This window comes from Dryas octopetala, chromosome 2, assembly GCF_963921425.1.
Source record: "Dryas octopetala chromosome 2, drDryOcto1.1, whole genome shotgun sequence".
Taxonomy (NCBI): domain Eukaryota; kingdom Viridiplantae; phylum Streptophyta; class Magnoliopsida; order Rosales; family Rosaceae; genus Dryas; species Dryas octopetala.
In genome coordinates this window covers 35,166-54,440 of record NC_141367.1, presented here as the reverse complement: position 1 = coordinate 54,440, position 19,275 = coordinate 35,166, and the positions used below count along the sequence as shown (strand labels likewise).

General features: G+C 36.2%; 1 non-coding gene and 1 pseudogene across 1 annotated transcript; one reads left to right on the top strand and one right to left on the bottom strand.

Moving 5' to 3' along the window:
* Positions 1–11,322: 11,322 nt before the first annotated feature.
* On the bottom strand, positions 11,323–11,429 carry LOC147292280 (small nucleolar RNA R71). The gene has a single exon (XR_015120999.1). It is a non-coding gene; the product is annotated as a small nucleolar RNA R71 (small nucleolar RNA).
* A 58-nt stretch (positions 11,430–11,487) lies between these two features.
* On the top strand, positions 11,488–14,826 carry LOC147292279 (uncharacterized; annotated as a pseudogene).
* Positions 14,827–19,275: the final 4,449 nt, after the last annotated feature.

Here is a 19,275-nt window from a genome sequence, read left to right as displayed (position 1 = left end):
ATGTTTTATTCCGTTTACAATGTTAGAACTATTTTTTAAAATTTCTGTAGTCCACAAATTAGATTTTTAATTTGAGAAAAAATGATTAGTTTGTTTTTAGAAAAATGTTATTGGGGGATTGAAAAATCATTTGATATGTTGGGTCCATTTGGCATTATTTTTAAAACTATTAAAAATAGATTAAAAGTACTTTCAAATAATCAAAAGCATTTATATTTAACAAAAAAAATGAAAAGCGTTTTTGAGTTTTAAAAACACGTGAAACCGTTTCTGGGTGAATTTTTTTCCTAGAAAGCAAAAGCACTTGAAGCCGTTCCTTAAGAAGCGCTTCCATGTATTAACAATAAGTACTTGAATTTTTTTCAAAAAAATCTATGAATTTTTAACAAAAACGCTACTGAGCAAAAGTGATTCTTACAGAAGCACTCCCAAATAGTCAAAAACGTTTTTTATTGTGTTTGGCAAAAAAAAAGAGCTTTTGAGAAATAAAAGCATTTGTAAGCGCTTCCAAGAACTTGTTTAGCAATATTTTTAAAAGACTTAAAAGCGCTTTCAAATAGTCTTAAGCGTTTTTGCTCATATTTGGCAAAAAAAATAATAAGCGTTTTTAGTAGGTGCTTTCACCCGAAAGCGCTTCCAAGTATAGGTTCATGATCACTTGTTGAATAACACCAATCAGATTAGAAGGAACGACATGTAAGTGTTTATGGTGTTTGGGTATTGTCTATTTTTGGAGATATTTGAATTATGAAGTGCGAAGGTCATATTGGATAGATATTGGTGATCATTTGTGTGGATTCAAGTAAGAGACAATAAGGTGTGAATTCTCAATTTGATTTCGAAGATTGAAACATTACTTAAAAATTTTAGACATGATTACAATATCGTTTGTAAATCGAATAGTAACAATCGTTCCTTGATAATTAATTAAATCTTGAGAACAATATTTCTTTTAAGGATGATGGATTGTGAGATCTCGGAAATTGGTTTATAATTTATTTTAGAGTAATTGTGGTTTATTGATAATTATTTTGTTAATTTGGGAACAATAGAATTTATCTGAGAAACTTCGAGAGTAAATAAATAAATTTGAGGTTTCAGAAAAATAAGATTAATTGAGATGGGCTCATAGGATTTTATAGAATGTTTTTTGGATCTCGAAATTGATTTTGGTGATCTATTTATATTTTAAGAGATTTATGTGGGCTATTGAGAAACAATAAAAATTAGGAAAGGCCTGACTTTGATTTTAGTCTCGTTGGAAAGGTCTCGGGTCAATAAGCGTGTAGACATAAACGGAACGTGATTTAGAGTTACGGTTTGAGAATTACGAATAAATGAAGGTAAATGAGCTTTTTAGTAATTTTGTACCTAGGGTTTAAAAACCCAAAACTCAAACTTTTCTTTCTCTCCTCACTAGTGTAGAGACCCCCCCTTAACTTCCCTCTCTTCTCTCTCTTCACCATCACACTATGTCACACCCTGAATCCTGGGTATGCGACAAAAGCACCTTCCCTGAATACCCCGAGAGATTAAGACCAACAAACCGGCGTTAATCCCCTAAGACGCTCAGGAAAGGTTGAGCCTTTTTAATTTAAAACCGGGTTGGATTAGAGTACTCGTTACACAACATAATCTTTTAAGAAAATAGTAAGATCAAAATAAATACATAAAGATAAAATAATTGCTAATGCACAAATTTCGTCAAGCCATCAACGACAATAATCAAAACATAAAACAACAATCACACAAACGAACACAATGATGTATAGTGGTTCACCTGATCCTAATTAGATTCAAGCTACGTCCACTTGATTGTGATTAGAGTTTTAATGAATAATTAGAAAGTACAGAAAAATATCAGAGCCCTAGAAGAGGCGTTATGAATCTCTTCCCTACTAAAGAGGTGGAGGGCCTTATTTATAATGGATAAGAAGACCCTCGCCTTTACAAATACCCTAATGGGCTATAACACATCTAAAGCCCAAATTGGATACAAAGAATAAGGCCCTATACAGTCTAAGGCTCAATATTTTCTAGTGTTCAACATGGCACAAAATGGGTATCAACAGAAATCCCCCAAGTTTCCGAGCAAAATGGTACTTCTTGGTCGGGAACTTGTAGTTAGCAGTGGCATGTTGATAGAGCTAAACAGTTGTCCTAGTCGGAGCTCATCATGGATCGATATCGGTATCGAGCCATTTCCAGAGCACCTCCATCACAGGGCGTCCCCTAGATATAGGCCTCTAAGACTTCCATACAACGAAGCCCTAAGCCTATATTATCAGGCTGGGGCCTTCTTTTAGTGTCGAGGTTAAGCTATCCTTGGCCTCGCACATTCAATGCACCGAGGCCCACCTAGGTCTCGTGCCTTTATCATATTGAGCACTTGTATCCATGGGTGCTAAGCCATGGTTCATCACAGGCTACTAATCTGTGTCTAAGCCGAGGCTAGCCTAGCCTCGCATCTTTGGGTCACCAAGCCTCACTGGCCTTGGTCCACTAGTTGCCAAGCCTAGCATTTGGCCTTGGTTCTTTGGGTCACTAGCCCATATTTGGGCCTCGCCCCATCCATTAGATCTTTCGGGCCTATGGATACATTTTTAGTCTCTTGGGTCTTTTTCTTAGTCCATGTCTAGGCAAACAACAATCCCAAGACCCGTCGTTTCCATTTCCACGACACGTAATTCTGCTTGATCAATATGGGTATCAAGAAACATAAGCCGTGCACACCTCTAAGGTCGTGCATGCCACGAAACATAAGTCGTGCACGCCACTAAACATAGGTCGTGCACGCCACAAAATATAGGCCTTGCACACCAATAAGATCATGCACGCTACAAAACATAGGCCGTACACACCACTAGAGTCGTGCAAGCCACGAAACATAAGCCGTACACACCTCTAAGGTCGTGCACGCCATTAAACATAGGTCGTGCACACCAATAAAGTCGTGCACTCCATTAAACATAGGATGTGCACACCACTAGGGTCGTGCATGCCACAAAACATAAGCCATGCACACCGCTAAGGTCGTGCACACCAATAAGGTCGTGCACGCACTAAACATAAGCCGTGCACACCGCTAAGGTTGTGCACGCCACTAAACATAGGATGTGCACACCAATAGGGTCGTGCACACCCCTAAACATTTTTAGTGGCGCATAATCATCTTTTCCAATCCCCCAATTTACGGGTCATGCTACTAACTCGTTGCTTGTTACCCCCACAAACATGTAAATAAAATCCACAAAGCTCAAGCACATTAGATGGATGAAACAGAACACCTCTGCTATTTTGGCGATGCAAGAAATAGACCCAACAAAATTGGAAGAGCCCATGCCTTTGTCGTTTCTCGCGCCATCAAAACCATGATATTAATAGTGGTGGAATTTTTTTCTTTTCTTTTTTTATTTATTTATTTACTGAGGACCAAAATATATGACAGTAAAAGAAAACCCATGTAATTGGGTTATCCAATTCACAAACAGAAAAAATGAGAGCAAAAAGCCCACTAAAGTCCCTAACATCAGCCCATGTTGCATTATTTATTTATTTATTTTTTCAGAAACTCACCCAACCTCTCGTTGGGTTGTTTCTTCCTCGCGTAAGGGCGTTTCAAAAACTCATAGCCTGCACTCTTCCTCAATTTTTTGCGCACAAACAAGAGAAGTCTCAATTGAAACTCTCATCTAGCTTCGTCATCATAGGGTAAAAACAGTCAGCCTCGCTGGCTCCGCCAACCCAAGATCGACGCGAGCCCAACCTAGAAGTCGGCATCGATCTCTCCTTCACGCGCCTCAGCGAGGCCTCGACTTCAGCATCAATCTTCCCTCCGCACGCCTCCACAAGTCAATTTCCTACCTCGGCATCGTGTTTTCGGGAGCATAACCAGCCTTGGCGTCGGCTGCGCTAGCAGACCCCAGCCTCGGCCTCGGAGTCGCGCAGCCTAGCCAATTCAGCCTCTGCGACATCGCTGGACTCGGTATTGAAGCCAGCCTAGCCTCACGCTTTGCTTCTCTACGCGCACCGCTGCTTACTGTCGCACCTCGACCTCAGCAAGGCTGAAGCTGGCAGAGATTGAGTCTTTAAAGCTCAGCCTCAGCCTCGCCAAGGCTAAAGCTTCCTCAATTTTTTTTTTCTTTGTCAATTGTGGCAGCAACTTGGGACTTCCAGCCTCAGCCTCGCCAAGGCTGAAGTCTCGCACTTGGTTTTGCTGTCTTCCTTCTCGATTGGTATAGTAGCTGATGGAGGCCTTTAAACCTCAGCCTCGCCAAGGCTGAAGCTTCACCTTTGTTTGTTTTTTTTTTTTTATATTTCGGCAGGACCCTAGCCTCAGCCTCAATCCCCAGCCTCGCCTCAACCTCAACCCACAAACTTGGTCTCAGCCTTCGGGCCCTCCTATAAACACATAGATGGTGTTCGCCCATACAAATAAGTTGACCCACTCATACACTTGGAGATCATGCTTTCTAGTAATCGTGAAAGTCATGCATGCCGACAAAGCTGTGTACCAATAAAAATTAAGACCGAGCACGCCCATAAATATAGAGGTCGTGCTTGCCCATACATGGGCCAAGCCCACCCATATACATGAAGGTCATGTTTGCCACCTCCTAGGAATCTCCTTCGAAGACATGATTCGTGTCAGCGAATCCAAGTCTAGGACTCTTTGTAGATCCATTATAAAGTCAACTAAGTAAAGTTCGAATGAGAATAGAACCTCGTTTCCCACAGACGACGCCAAATGTTGATACACAAAATTTGTCAAGCCATTAACAACAATAATCAAAACATAAAACGATAATCACACAAGCGAACACAAGGATGTATAGTGTTCACCTGATCCTAATTAGATCTAGGCTACGTCCACTTGGTTGTGATTAGAGTTTCACTATGAATAATTGGAGAGTATAAAGAAATATCAGAGCCCTAGAAGAGGCGTTATGAATCTCCTCCCTACTAAAGTGGTGGAGGGCCTTATTTATAATAGATAATAAGACTCTCACCTTTACAAATACCCTAATGGGCTATAACACATCTAAAGCCTAAATTTGATACAAATAATAAGGCCCTATACAGTCTAAGGTTCAATATTTTCTAGTGCTCAACATGGCACAAAATGGGTATCAACAATAACCAACCCGCTAGGGTGGAATAGTTAAATCAACACCCAGGAAGAGAATTACCAAAGTAAGTAAAACCCATATAAGTTTACAAAATGATTAAAACAAAATATCATTATTCAAAAGGGGTTCCTAATATAAACCGCACATAGGAAAGCAAGAACCGCTACAATAGCAAAAGACATGACAACAGAGACCTTGAGACACCCGTCAAGAGAATCCAAGCTGCGCACCCCTCAGTCAAGATCTCCTCCAAGAGGCAAATTCGCACAAGTACACATCACACAAGATAATTTGGCTAAGCACCCCATAACATAATTAAGTGATCAATTCTTCTAGAAGGTAAATGGACTTGAACCCAAGGTCACCGACGAGGCTACCCTTACTCTCAGACCAAACAAAATAAGTATAATAGCATGTTATAACAGTTTAAAAACTACACATACACACACAAAGTCCATAATCAGGAATGTTGGATAAATCCCCCTGCCTGGAATCCAATGCTCTTCAAGTATTCTCTTCCACAAGCTTTCCACGTTCGCGCACAGTTCTATCTTTGCAAATCATCTGTAACTAGACAATACGAAAACTTTAACCTCTTAATAACTCGGCAACTGGGTAATCCGATAGAAACAAAATCAACAAAATCAACAAATTCTAAATTAGAGACGATTAACAATAAGGGAAGACGATATGATCTTTCCTTTAGTCACACGTCGGTAGTTTCTAATCCTAAGTGGACTAAACTATGCTCTTTAGAGCTTTTAAGGGTTCACAAGTTTCAAGTTTTATCTTAAAGTCAAACCATTTGACCATTTGACCATTTGACTATTTGCTTTAGCTCAAAGCAAATCCTCAAAATAAATTAGATTAATCCAACTTAATTTGTAAAGATCTAAGTTTTTGAAAGGATTTTTTTTTTTATGTTACTTTAAATTGTTATTTGTGTTGGGTAATTTTTTTTTCGGTTAGATTTTTTTTTTTAACAAAGGATTATTTTTATTTTCTTTGGGTTAGTTAGTTAAAGTGGAAGCACTTAATGTGCTGTGTGAGGAAGGAAGCAGGAGATGTTAAACCACTATTGAACCACTTCTAAAACCTCTATATGTGTTCATTTTGGACTAGTCAACAGTAAGCTTATGGACAAGTGAGGATGGCTTGTGTTGGTGTGTGTGAGTTTTAAGATTGGCTTGTGCTAGAATGTGGAAGGCGTGGGTGAAAGGGAGCAACTGATCAGCAGGCTAGGAAGCAGCTGTTGGTGGTCTAGGAACCAGATGGTGGAAGTCTAGAAAGCAGGTGGTGGAAGGCTAGGTAAAGAGGATGAAGACAACATGTGTGGATAAGCCCACACCATGTTGCAGCTGTCATGCTGTTAGAAGAGATGAGAGAGTATAAAATTAGCAGTAGGAATAACAGAAAATGAAGGAAGAAACCAAAGAGAAAGAGAGAAAGAGAGAAGGAAGAAGAACAGAGGGAGAGAAGGAGAACGAAAAGAAAAGGTAAATTATATATTTTTGCACCCTCTGTTTTTCTATAAAATTTAAATATATTATTCGTCATTTCTGATTTTGGTTTTGACCATTTGACCATTTGACTATTTGCTTTAGCTCAAAGCAAATCCTCAAAATAAATTAGATTAATCCAACTTAATCTGTAAAGATCTAAGTTTTTGAAAGGATTTATTTATTTTTTTTTATGTTACTTTAAATTGTTATTTGTGTTGGGTAATTTTTTTTCGGTTAGATTTTTTTTTTAATAAAGGATTATTTTTATTTTCTTCGGGTTAGTCAGTTAAAGTGGAATCACTTAATGTTCTGTGTGAGGGAGGAAGTAGGAGGTGTTAAACCACTATTGCACCACTTCTAAAACCTCTATCTGTGTTCATTTTGGACTAGTCAGCAGTAAGCTTAGGGATAAGTGAGGATGGCTTGTGTTGGTGTGTGTGAGTTTTAAGATTGGCTTGTGCTAGAATGTGGAAGGCGTAGGTGAAAGGGAGCAACTGATCATCAGGGTAGGAAGCAGCTGTTGGTGGTCTAGGAACCAGATGGTGGAAGGCTAGGTAAAGAGGATGAAGACAACATGTGTGGATAAGCCCACACCATGTTGCAGCTGTTATGTTGTTAGAATAGATGAGAGAGTATAAAATTAGCAGTAGGAATAATAGAAAATAAAAGAAGAAACCAAAGAGAAAGAGAGACGGAAAAAGGACAGAGGGAGAGAAGGAGAACAAAAAGAAAAAGGTAAATTCTATATTTTTGCACCCTCTGTTTTTCTATAGAATTTAAATTTATTATTTGTCATTTCTGATTTTTTGGTGAGTTTCAATTAGTGATTAGAGAGGTTTTTGTGACCAAAGAAACCTAGAAACTAAGTGGTGAATTGAAGTGATTTTCGGATGGGGTGTAGAGAGTAATTTTCAGATTTTTGGTTTTTTATTTTAAATCTTTTTTGTTGTATTTTTCTTTGATTTTAATTGAAGTACATGTTATATTTCTTCATTTATTAGTCTTATAAACTGTTTTGGAGTGTTAAAATCAAAGAGATTCGAATTTGGTTGAAATTTGAAAAATCTGGGATTTTTTCTGGCAATTTTCGCAGTTTTTGGATGGCCTACTTTGAGGCCACATATCTTGAGTTGTACAGCTCTGTTTTGAGTGTTCTTTGTTTGGTTGTAAAGAGGTGTTGTAGAGTTTTAAATGAGTTCTAAGTTTGCTCAATTTGGTGAAGTTTTGATAGGTCAAAAGTTAGGACAGAGTTGAGAAAAAATAAGGAGAAACTGAAAAAAATTGCAAAAAATTGGAAAGATGATGAATAGTGCTGCGACCATCACCACTTGCGTGGCGGCGCCTGCACCGATTCCGGTCCCCAGGGAAAGTCCCTCCACACATTTTTCGATTTCGAATCCAATGGTGGCCTCCGTTTTGCGATCTGAAACCTTTAACTTAGTGTTTTCACTACACACACTAGATTTAGAGAGTAAGCGATTTTTATTCCGTAACTATTTTATTTTATTTTTAGAAAAAGTGAATTAGCTTAAAATGTTTGATTTATTTTTTTCTAAATTATATTTTGTTTTGTTTGGCCATTTATATTTATGAGTTTAGGTTCGAGTGTGGTGTTAAAAGATCCCGGAATAGTAACTTGAGCAAGCTAAGTTGGAATCGAGCTAGGGAGTCTTGGGAAAACTTTTACGGCAATTGATTATATTAAATTTTGTGATCTTGAATTATATTATTGATTGTGTTATATGATTTTATATGAGTAATATAATTGGATGGTTTGTTTGCATAATAATTAAGAGATAAATGTTGAATTGTTTATGCATTATTTTCTGATTAATGCAAGTTTATGCTTTGAATTTCATGAGTTATTATTTTATATATCATGGAAGGAGGAAGGGTAATGACTTGAGAAGAAGTCAGAAAGATTCATGTTAAGACATGAATGATGGAAAATATGGGAAATACATAGATACTTTTGTGTAGTTGAGTCTAGTCTTCAGGGTTCCAGACTTCAGGTTAGCCCACCTGTGCACATATAGGGAGTGAAGCCTCTTCGATGAAAGATCGATAAAATTATCATATTGGGTTTTGGAGCTGGAAACCGACAAGTAGACGAGATGACTAACAAAAGGGAAATTTTGGGATTATTGGGAATACGAGAAAGATTGAAGTCACATTCATGCATCGACATTATTTTTATATCTTGTTATAATTTAATTTGTTTAAAATTGTGACACTTAATTTAATTTAGTCAATTAACTGTTGTAAGGTTCATGTCCCTACTGAGCTGTTGATGCTTACCCCTAAACAGATTTTGCAGGTGCTGAAGTGAATACCTAAATCTGTTTGGCATGCATGATGTTTTGAAAATTTTTATGCTTACAAGTTTGTGTGTTTTATTATTATTTTGTTTAAATAAAGAACGAGGAGTTTGATACTTGTAATGACTTTTGTAGAACTTAAGAGAGAACCAAGGTTATGTGATGTTTGTTACCGTTTGAATTTATTATTCAGAATCCGACTTTGTTTTTACTATTTCATCATTTCTTAATTACATAAGTTTTTATTTATATAATTAAGACGTGATTCACATCTTAACCCGAGTTTAAAGTTAAATTTCGAGTTGGAGGGTGACATAATCTCTACAATTGAAACTTGTTAATCCTAACATGCTAATAACCTTTAATTAAATAATTAAGTCTCCAAAAATAAAGTTAAGCATGCTTAATTAATAAATAAATTCTACTTAATTAATCTAAGCATACATCATAACTAGCGAGAAATAATAAAATACTTACCCGGTTGTAAACCTCCAAAATTAGACTCCACTCCTAGAGTCTTTTCCTTGCACTCCCAAAACTTTAAATTATGAGAATTTTCTTCCTTTTTAGTATGTTTCTTCTTAGAGAGACTCCCAAAGAACCAAGGAGTGAGTAACTCTAACTTCACTTGGTGGTATAAATGAAAATGAGGTACAATGGTCTCTATTTAAAAGCACTAGAGGATTGGAAGAAGTTGTAAATCTCCAATGTATGACAAATTGCACTAAAAATGCTCAAAAGATCGCAGGCTGAAACTCGAATTGGGTTGGAGAAAAGCCCATGGGTCGCACATAATGTGAGAAGAAACGTGTGGGCCAACCTGATTGCAAACATGCGAGTCAGCTTAACCCGGTGTACAGTGACCGACTCTCTTACCTCCAATCAACGGCTCATATCAAATGTCCTTATTTAATGATCTTGAACGGCCGTGATTAAAACCCGGACAAAGATTCAGTGTGACGCGCCCATTCTTCTCTCTGTGAGCCTGTCCGCATGTGCCTAGTCAGCGCATCTCCTCCAATCAGAGCGCGCCACGTGGCGGCTGTCAGTCCAGTCACCACCTTTTCTCTTTCTTTTATTTTTCCTATTTTTCTATTTTCTCCAAACTTCGTAAATTCACCAAAAATAGCTTGAGACTTCAAATAATTCTCCGAAAATTCTTATCAACTCGTAGTAATTAATCCTAATTTCTTGTAACCTCAAAACAATAAATTGTTCTCTAGAAAAATTATGAAAAATTTAACTCCAATGAATTTAATGCTCAAAAATTAATTTCAACTTGACAATCACCAAAATCACATTCAAGGGTACTAAAGCTCAACTCTAAACCTCTAATGGTATAAGTTAGTTACTCAAAAGACAAAGGAAACTCTATTTCCTTTAAGAAATCTTAAGCTTTTAAGTACAAAAGGAATTCGTAAACACGTGTCGACACATGATATGATTGAAAAAATTCAGGGTATTATACACTTTCTCTCTCCTCGGTGCGTCACCATCCAACCATGGAAGCTGGTGAGACCACTACCCATCTCTTCCTCTCTCTTTCCTCTTCCTTCCCTAGTCCATGGGTTATCTAAAAACTCAGTAGAAACTTGAGATCCAGCCCAAACCTGATTCGGGCCTCTGCCGGCGATCTACCATTTTCGGTGAAGTCGTAAGGCTGGACCACCCAGGTTTTGTTCCTCTCATCATGGCGAGCCTCGTGGTGTGTTCAGATTCCTTAATCGAGCACCGTGTTCGGATTCCTTGTTTTGTGATTTTGTTTGGTTGTGTTTGCTTTGTTTGTTAGTTTGTCAGTTTGTCCATATTTTCGTCTAAAAAATGGTCGTTAATTAATTAAAAAAAATTAAAAAAAAAAGTTTTTGAAAATTCTTTTCTTGAAGCCATCTACTGTATGCTTGGTTACTATTCATTGAATCACGATTTAATACTTTTTGACCTTGAAATTAAGAGAACACTTAGACATTTAAGAAAAAGAATTGAACCGATAATTGAAATGGGTGAAAACATTGAAATTCGTCCGTTAAGAGAGTATTTTGCTCCCGTCATCATTGACACCCCTTCTTGCATAGTTTTGCCCCACACTATCGCAATCCATTTTGAGATTAAACCCCACATCATTCAATTGTTGCCTTCCTACCACGGATTGGATCGAGAGGACCCGTACACACATGTTAACGAATTCATTGAAATTTGCTCAACCTCTAGATACCAAAATTTTCCCGATGAGTCCATGCGTCTCTGTTTATTCCCATTTCGGTTAAGGATAAAGCGAAAACTTGGTTGAACTCCCAACCCCCCAGTTCCATCACTTCATGAGATCAACTTATTAAAAAAAATTTGTCAAAATTCTTTCCAATGTCTAGGACTAACGCACTTAGGAGAGACATTTCGGAGTTTAGACAAAAAGACGATGAGCAGTTTTATGAGAGTTGGGAGTGATTCAAGGATTTAATTTTGAGATGTCATCACCATGGTTTCGAGACATGTCGTTTGGTGCAATACTTTTACAACGGTTTAACTCAAATAAATCGCAATATGGTAGAGTCCATGAATGGAGGTGCGTTTTTAAATCTTGAGGAAGAGCAAGCCTATGATTTCTTTGAAAAATTGTCCGAAAATTCTCAACAATATGATTTATGCAACCCACATGATAGGCAAGCCAAAGAACCAAAGCGTGGGGGAATGTATAAAGTGAGAGGCAATGTAGACTTGTGGTCTAAGATTGAGAGTCTAACAAGAAAGGTGGAGGCCTTGGCCATGAGTTAAACCATGAGTGTCGTTAACCATGTCCAAAATGAGGTTTGTTCTCATTGTGCTAGCCCGATGCATAATGTTCAAGCGTGTCCTTCCTTGTATATTTTTTCCGAGAGTAATGTTGAGCATGCGAATGCCTTTAACAATTTTAAGAAGTCGTTTGTGAACCAAGGTACCTTTTCTGAGACCTACAATCCCAATTGGAAAAATCACCCAAATCTTTCTTGGAGACAAGGCCAACCCCAAACACATTTAGGAGAAAATTCAATGCCAAACAATTTATTCCGTCCTCTTAATCCCTCATATTTCTATGTTCCCCATGTTTCTCATCCCACTCCACAAAGTGTTGCCCCACAACAAAATTCATCATCACCTTTAGAGGACACACTCCAAAAGTTTATGCAATTAACCGGTCAAGCCTTTGTTGAGGTTAAAGCTTCCACCCACTAAAATACACAAGCCATTGCGAAGCTAGAACATCAAATTGGTCAATTAGCTAACATTGTGGGAGAAAGAGAGAAAAGAAAATTTCCAAGTCAACCCATTCCTAATCCAAAGGGTTAATTTCATGTTGATGCATCTAGTTCATCCAATACTCATGAGCATGTTAAGTCAATCACAACCCTTAGATCGGGTAGGCAAATTGATAATAAGGTTCAAATGCCCAATTTGGAAAAACAAATTGATGAAAAGGATGAAAATGAAAAAAATGAAACAAATGGATTAGGTGGTCTAGAGCCTAATGTTGATCACATTGTCAAGTCAAAGGAAAAAGAGCCTTTAATTGTTGATCATTCTCCAACTCTTGTCCCCAAAGCCCCATTTCCCTCATAGGTTGGTTAAGACAAAGAAAAATGCATAATTTAATGACATCCTAGAAGTGTTCAATTAAGTCCATATCAATATCCCCTTCTTAGATGCCATCAAACAAGTGCCTTATTATGCCAAATTCTTGAAAGACCTTTGCACCATAAAAAGAAGAACCAACGTTCCAAAGCAAGCCTTTCTCACCGAACAAGTTAGTTCAATTATCGAGCATCGAATTCCGGTTAAGTACAAGGACCCCGGTTGTCCAACCATTGCATGCACGATAGGAACTCATCATATAGGAAGAGCATTGCTAGATTTAGGAGCAAGCGTGAACCTTTTACCATACTTCGTTTATGTGCAACTTGGCTTAGGAGAGATGAGACCAACCTAATTGGTGACTCTTTCTTTAGCGGATAGGTTGGTTAAAATTCCTAAGGGAATGGTGGAAGATGTTTTGGTCAAAGTGAATGAGTTTTATTTTCCTATATATTTCATTGTGCTTAACACTCAACCCGTGACCAATGCTTGTGATCAAATTCCGATAATTTTAGGACGTCCATTCCTTGCCACCTCAAATGCCCAAATTAATTGTAGGAATGGAGTCATGAATTTGTCGTTTTGGGACAATGAGTTGGTAGGTTGCCCCATGTCATTTGCTATGCAAGCAAGACCCTCACTGATGCCCAACTTAACTATTCCACCACTGAAAAAAAAAACTTTTGGCGATTGTCTTTGTATTAGACAAGTTTAGATCTTACCTTTTAGGCACTAAGGTTATTGTTTATTCTGATCATGCAGCTTTAAAATACCTTTTGTTCAAAAAAAGATGCTAAACCCCGCCTAATCTGTTGGATCCTTTTGCTAAAAGAATTTGACATTGAAATCCGTGACAAAAAGGGGTCCAAAAATGTGGTTGCCGATCATCTTTCTAGATTGATAGTTGAGTCATGTGAGGAGTCTATTCCCATCATTGAGACATTTTCCGATGAGCAACTTATGCTTGTTTCCTAAACACCATGGTATGCGGATATTGTGAATTTCCTTGTCACTAATGAGATGCCTTCCCATTGGACCAAGCAAGATAGATCTAAGTTTCTAGCTAGGGTCAAGCATTATTTTTGGGATGATCTTTACTTGTACAAATATTGCCCCGATCAAATCATTAGGAGATGTATCTCGAATAGTGAGCAATCTAATATCATTTCTTTTTGTCATGACCATGCTTGTGGAGGCCATTTTAGTGCTAAGAAAACCGCCGCCAAGATCCTTCAATGTGGTTTCTATTGGCCTTCCCTTTTTCGTGATGCCCATATGTATTGCCAATCCTGTAAGAGATGCCAAAAGTTAGGGAGTCTCACTAGGAGAAACATGATGCCTTTAAACCCAATTTTTGTTGTAGAAATCTTTGATGTTTTGGGCATTGATTTTATGAGACCTTTTCCTAATTCATTTGGCAATTTGTACATACTTATGGGTGTGGATTATGTGTCCAAGTGGGTAGAGGCAATTGCATGTAAAACCAATGACCATAGGGTAGTGCTTCGTTTCTTGAAGGAAAATATTTTCACTCGATTTGGGACCCCACGCGCTATCATTAGTGATGGTGGGAAGCATTTTTGTAATAAATCATTTGAACATTTAATAAAAAACTATGGTGTCACCCATCGAGTTGTCACCCCTTACCATGCTCAAACAAGTGGTCAAGTTGAGATTTTTAATAGGGAGATTAAGCATATCTTGGAGAAAACAGTTAACTCATCCCGAAAAGATTGGTCTTTGCGACTCATTGATGCGTTGTGGGCTTACCGAACTGCTTTTAAAACCCTTATTGGAATGTCTCATTATCGCTTAGTTTTTGGGAAAGCGTGTCATCTACATGTTGAATTTGAACATAGAGCATTTTGGACCATAAAACAATTTAATTTTGCTCTAGACAAAGCAGGAACTCATAGGAAACTCCAGTTAAATGAGCTTGAGGAACTAAGAAAAGATGCATATGATTGTGCTAAAACTTACAAGGACCGTATGAAGGTGTTCCATGATAAACACATTTTGAGGAAAACTTTTTCACCTAATCAAAAAGTCGTTTTGTATAATTCTCGTTTGCATCTTTTTCCTGGTAAATTGAAGTCTCGTTAGACTGGTTCTTTCCTTGTTCGCACTATTTTTCCTCATGGGGCGGTTGAAGTTGAAAATCCTAAAAATAGTGATGTTTTTAAAATCAATGGTCAAACATTAAAACCATTTCTTGAGTTCCAAAATTATGAGGTTGAGGAGGTCTTACTTTGTGATCCCATTTATCCTGATTGATGTTCCTTGTTTAGTTAATTAATTTAGGATCTTTCTTTTCTTTTGTTTTTTGTTTTTTGTTTTTATGTGTATATTCTCTTCATATCTTTGTGAATTATCATTCAGTATTTGTTGAGCTTCATTGTTGGTAATTTTAAAGAAATGAGAGTATCCTCTTTCAGGTAATTTTTTTTTCACCATCTTATTTCTTATTTCTTGTCATTGTCATGTTTTTCCTTTCCAATCATTGAGGAAAATGTTTGATTTAGGTTTAGGGGTAGAGTTTTGAAATTTTACTTGAATTTTCTAGTTAAAAAAAAAAAAGTTTTAGTTTTGTTTTTTTGTTGATTGCTTCACCATGATGAGATTGATTTTCTTGCATTCAATGCTTAGCTTTCGGAAATACATGATTCTCTACTCTAATATTTTTGCATGCAAAATAAGAATATCTCTCATTAGATTTCCTATTATTTTCATGATAGAATCATTTTTTTTAATTCTTGAACTTGGAATATATTTGTACTTAAGCCAATAATTATATTTTGAAATTGAAGAGTGAAATTTGAATTGAATTACCTAAGGAAAAATAGTGGAGACTTGATCCTAGTGAGCTTAGAGCCATTCTATTTTTGTGAGTATTATACATTTATCTCTAAATTTTTCTTGGGTCCACATTATGTCGTTGATGATCTCATTATCCTTTCTTATTTGGTCAATTACTTGAAAATGATATTAAATTTTGAATCATTGCACTTTAAGATCCTTTAGTCCAATTGAAGCATCATAACCATACTTGATTTAGGAAATAATTTTAGGCCATTTTTGTTATAGTTTAAGTCTTTCTTGTCATCTTTTGTCATTAAATAAAACTTTACCACTAGTGTCTCTTTTAAGCCTTAGTTTTTAGTCTTTTTCATTTGTTAAACACTATCACCCTCTTTTCTGAGAATTGTTAGAAAAAGTAAAAAAAAAAAAATAGGCATTATGTTATTAGTATTTCTCTTTATGTTATTATTTTCTTCAATAAAAAGAAATATAAAAAAAATAAAAAAAGGAAATTAGAGAAAAAGAAATGTCTTAGTATCATTATATTTTAAAATAAACTTTCTCAGAAGTGTATTACATTTTCCACCTTAGCCTTACATTACAAGCCAATAAAAAGTCTTATTTGATCTTAGGAAGAGTTTGGTTAGAATGTGGAGAGAGAATGAGTAGGAATTAGAGTGCTTGATTCAACATTTTCATGTATTTGATTTCGTTTTATGAGATCTTATCTTTTCTCTATAATTTCGTTCTTCATGATACATATATGTGAGTTATTTTTTAAAATTATTCACATTTACTCATATTCACATATAATTTGAGAGAAAAACAATAACACATTACTGTGTGCTTCATTTGAGAGTGATTTACCTTGTGAGATTTGAAGTCAAAGCAAAAATTCCAAAGGTGATTTAAATTCTTATTTTACTTAGAGATTGAAATTTGCATTCTTTGTTGGTTTTGTGCACTTACATTATGAGTTTAGAATCTTTAAAGATGATTTTACCACTTTGAATAATATTTGATCTCTTGTTCATATTCTTGAAAGCATGTTTAAGTGTTAGGGCAGTTAAATTGTGTATTCAAAATTTATGCATTTGAGTAATAGAATTTCTTTGAGAAAAATTTGAAGTAATCAATTTTTTTTTATCTTAGTTTTGCTCGAGGACTAGCAAAATGTAAGTTTGAGAGTATTTGTTGAGCTCATTTTTTATATAATTTTTATCTTCTAGCATTTTTAGTGTTTTCATTCTTATTTTTATTACTTAGTTAATTAGTGGGTTTTATTAGTTTTTGTCATTTTTTTTAGATTTTATTAGGTTGCATTTATTTTTATTTAGGCTAGATTAAAATTTAGAATTTTTATTAATTAGTTTTATTTGTGTTTTGCAGGTTTTTAAAGTTAAAAGCCCAAATAAAAGAAAGAAAAAAGAAGTTGTAGTGGCCCAAATTCATGCACATGGCCCGGCCCATTTCAAATGGAAGCTAAAGAGTCACAACGCCACACTTTCGCCCAAATCAAAGTGGTTAATTTGATTAATATTGTCTCCAGCCAATACAGCGTCGCCATGTGGCCATCCATTTCTTCCGCCCAGCAGCACAACGCCTCACCCATGTGAGCCAGTTCCTACAAGCCAAGCCTTGAGCCGCTTCTCCACAATCTCTATCTCCCTCACGGTTTCCTGTGCAGCTGCAACTCACAAGCCAAGCCAAGCCGCCGGTGCAATATTAATCTTTCTTACAGCGAACTACATGCTGACACATGGCGCTTCTCCTAGCTGTTCCAGCGCCATCTCTTTGTGTTGATCCTTATCTCAATAGCTGTCACCAGCTCTCTCCCTTTCTCCCCTCCCAGCCTATAGCTGTGCGACATAAGGCAGAAATCTCAGATATTTCTAGCCTTGCCCCAGCTCTTTGGGATGATCCTTTTCTCATTACATGACCTAGTCTTTGCCTATTTAAAGGAGCCTTTAGCCCCTCCTTCACATCTTTTACTCTATAATTTAATTTCTGCCTTTTTCTAGTATTCTCCTAAGATTTCTCTCTCAAGCCATTTGGCTATAATGTTTGAGAGAGAATAGGAATGTAATTTTCTTGCACTTTTAATTAATGAAACTTTAATTTATGTCTCTCTTCTCTCTTCTCCTAATCTTTTATTTACTTCATGCCTTTTATTTTATGTAATTCTTTACTTTATGGTTAACTTTAATTTATGTCTCTCTTCTCTCTTATCTCTTCTCCTAATCCTTTATTTACTTTATGCCTTTTATTTTATGTAGTTCGTTACTTTATGGTTAGTAGTGTTATTTATTTTCTTGTTCTTTAAATTACATGCTTATTTATTTATTTATTTATTTTTATTTAAGATCTAAACTCATGGGTGGTCAATAAACTCCCTTAGCTTTGTAAGGGGGAAGCACCACCATGAATATTATTAAGTGAGGTCTTTATGTTAATTTTTCCCTTGTTTAAGATTCTACAAGCTTTAGATTTTGATATTAAAATGAGAAAAAGATCATCTTTCACCCATAATGTCATATATTATAAGTAGTTAGATCCTCTTTCCACATTTTAGCTATAAGGTTAATCTTTTAAAACACAAACTTTTTTAAACTCTAATTGTTCCTTAGTTTTGGTTTACTTGAGCTGCTTAAAGTTTGTATTTTCTAAGCAAAATCAAGAACTACTATATAAAATTTCAATTTTTGTGCTCAATTCATATTTATCTTTGTAAGAGGGCATCAAGTGACTTTTGGGTGCCCTCTTTTTTTGGAAAATTACTAAAAATCTCACTTAATATGTTCATAAGTGGGGTGGAACCCTAATCTTGGTTCTTATACCATTGTTTAGCTTCTAAAACCAAAAAGTTGTTATTTACCTTTCTATATTTAATTTTTAAATTCTTACACTTTTATTTACTTTATTCTCTTTTCATCTACTTTATTTGTTTTTTACTTTAGTTGCATTTTATTTTAAGTTGCCTCACAAACCAACAAAATTTCCAAACTAGGTTAGTTTTAAATTAACTTAAATTTAAGCTTAGTGTATCGTTTTGCATCACTCCTTGACGTTCGACCTCGTTAGTATACTACTAGACTTGTATATTTGCGAGTAAATAAAATTTTAACAACAAACTTAAACATACAAGAACTGTCATTTCATGATTTTATGTGCATGATACATAAATGGTTCATTGAGATAAAAATAATTTCTTGCAAGTAGCCCAAGCCAAGAATTCCACCAACTCTTTCTTGCTCCACATTTCAATGATTCTCACACACAAACTCAAAAAGCATGAGCTCTCTAGGATTTACACACTAGATAGAGAGGTTGGAAGGAAATGGACATAGAGAAAGGTTGCTAAAGCACCTTGAGGTTGGAAGGAAATGGGCATAGAGAGGTTGGAAGGAAATGGCCATAGGAAATGGGCATAAATGGTGACTAGAACTTGAGAGAGAAAATAAGAGAGCTTAGAAGAGGGTGCGGCATTAACTTGTCCTTTTATATCACTTTCCATCTCTAGTCCTTGTCCATTAGATTAAAAGTGTTTTCCATCTCTAGTCCTTGTCCGTTGGATTAAAGTGTACATGCGCGCTTCCACTTTTCTCTCTCTAAACCACAAACTATTTAATATTGCGTTCGTGACCCCTTGTCTTTAATAAACTCACGAGTCTATTTCTCTCGATCACATGTTGAGATAGACACATGAGTGTGCATCATACGAAAGTTCTACTCATCAAATAATCCCCAATTTCAATATTTAATGGATTTCCTCAAGCTAAATAGACGGGGGAATCTGTTAATCAGGTCATGCCATGCCTTCACCTTATCAACATGCTGATTACTGATTAGACATCTATCTATTCATGCCAAGTTTTGATTGATTTTAGATGAAGAATAAATTAGCTTGAACACAAACCAACCTCA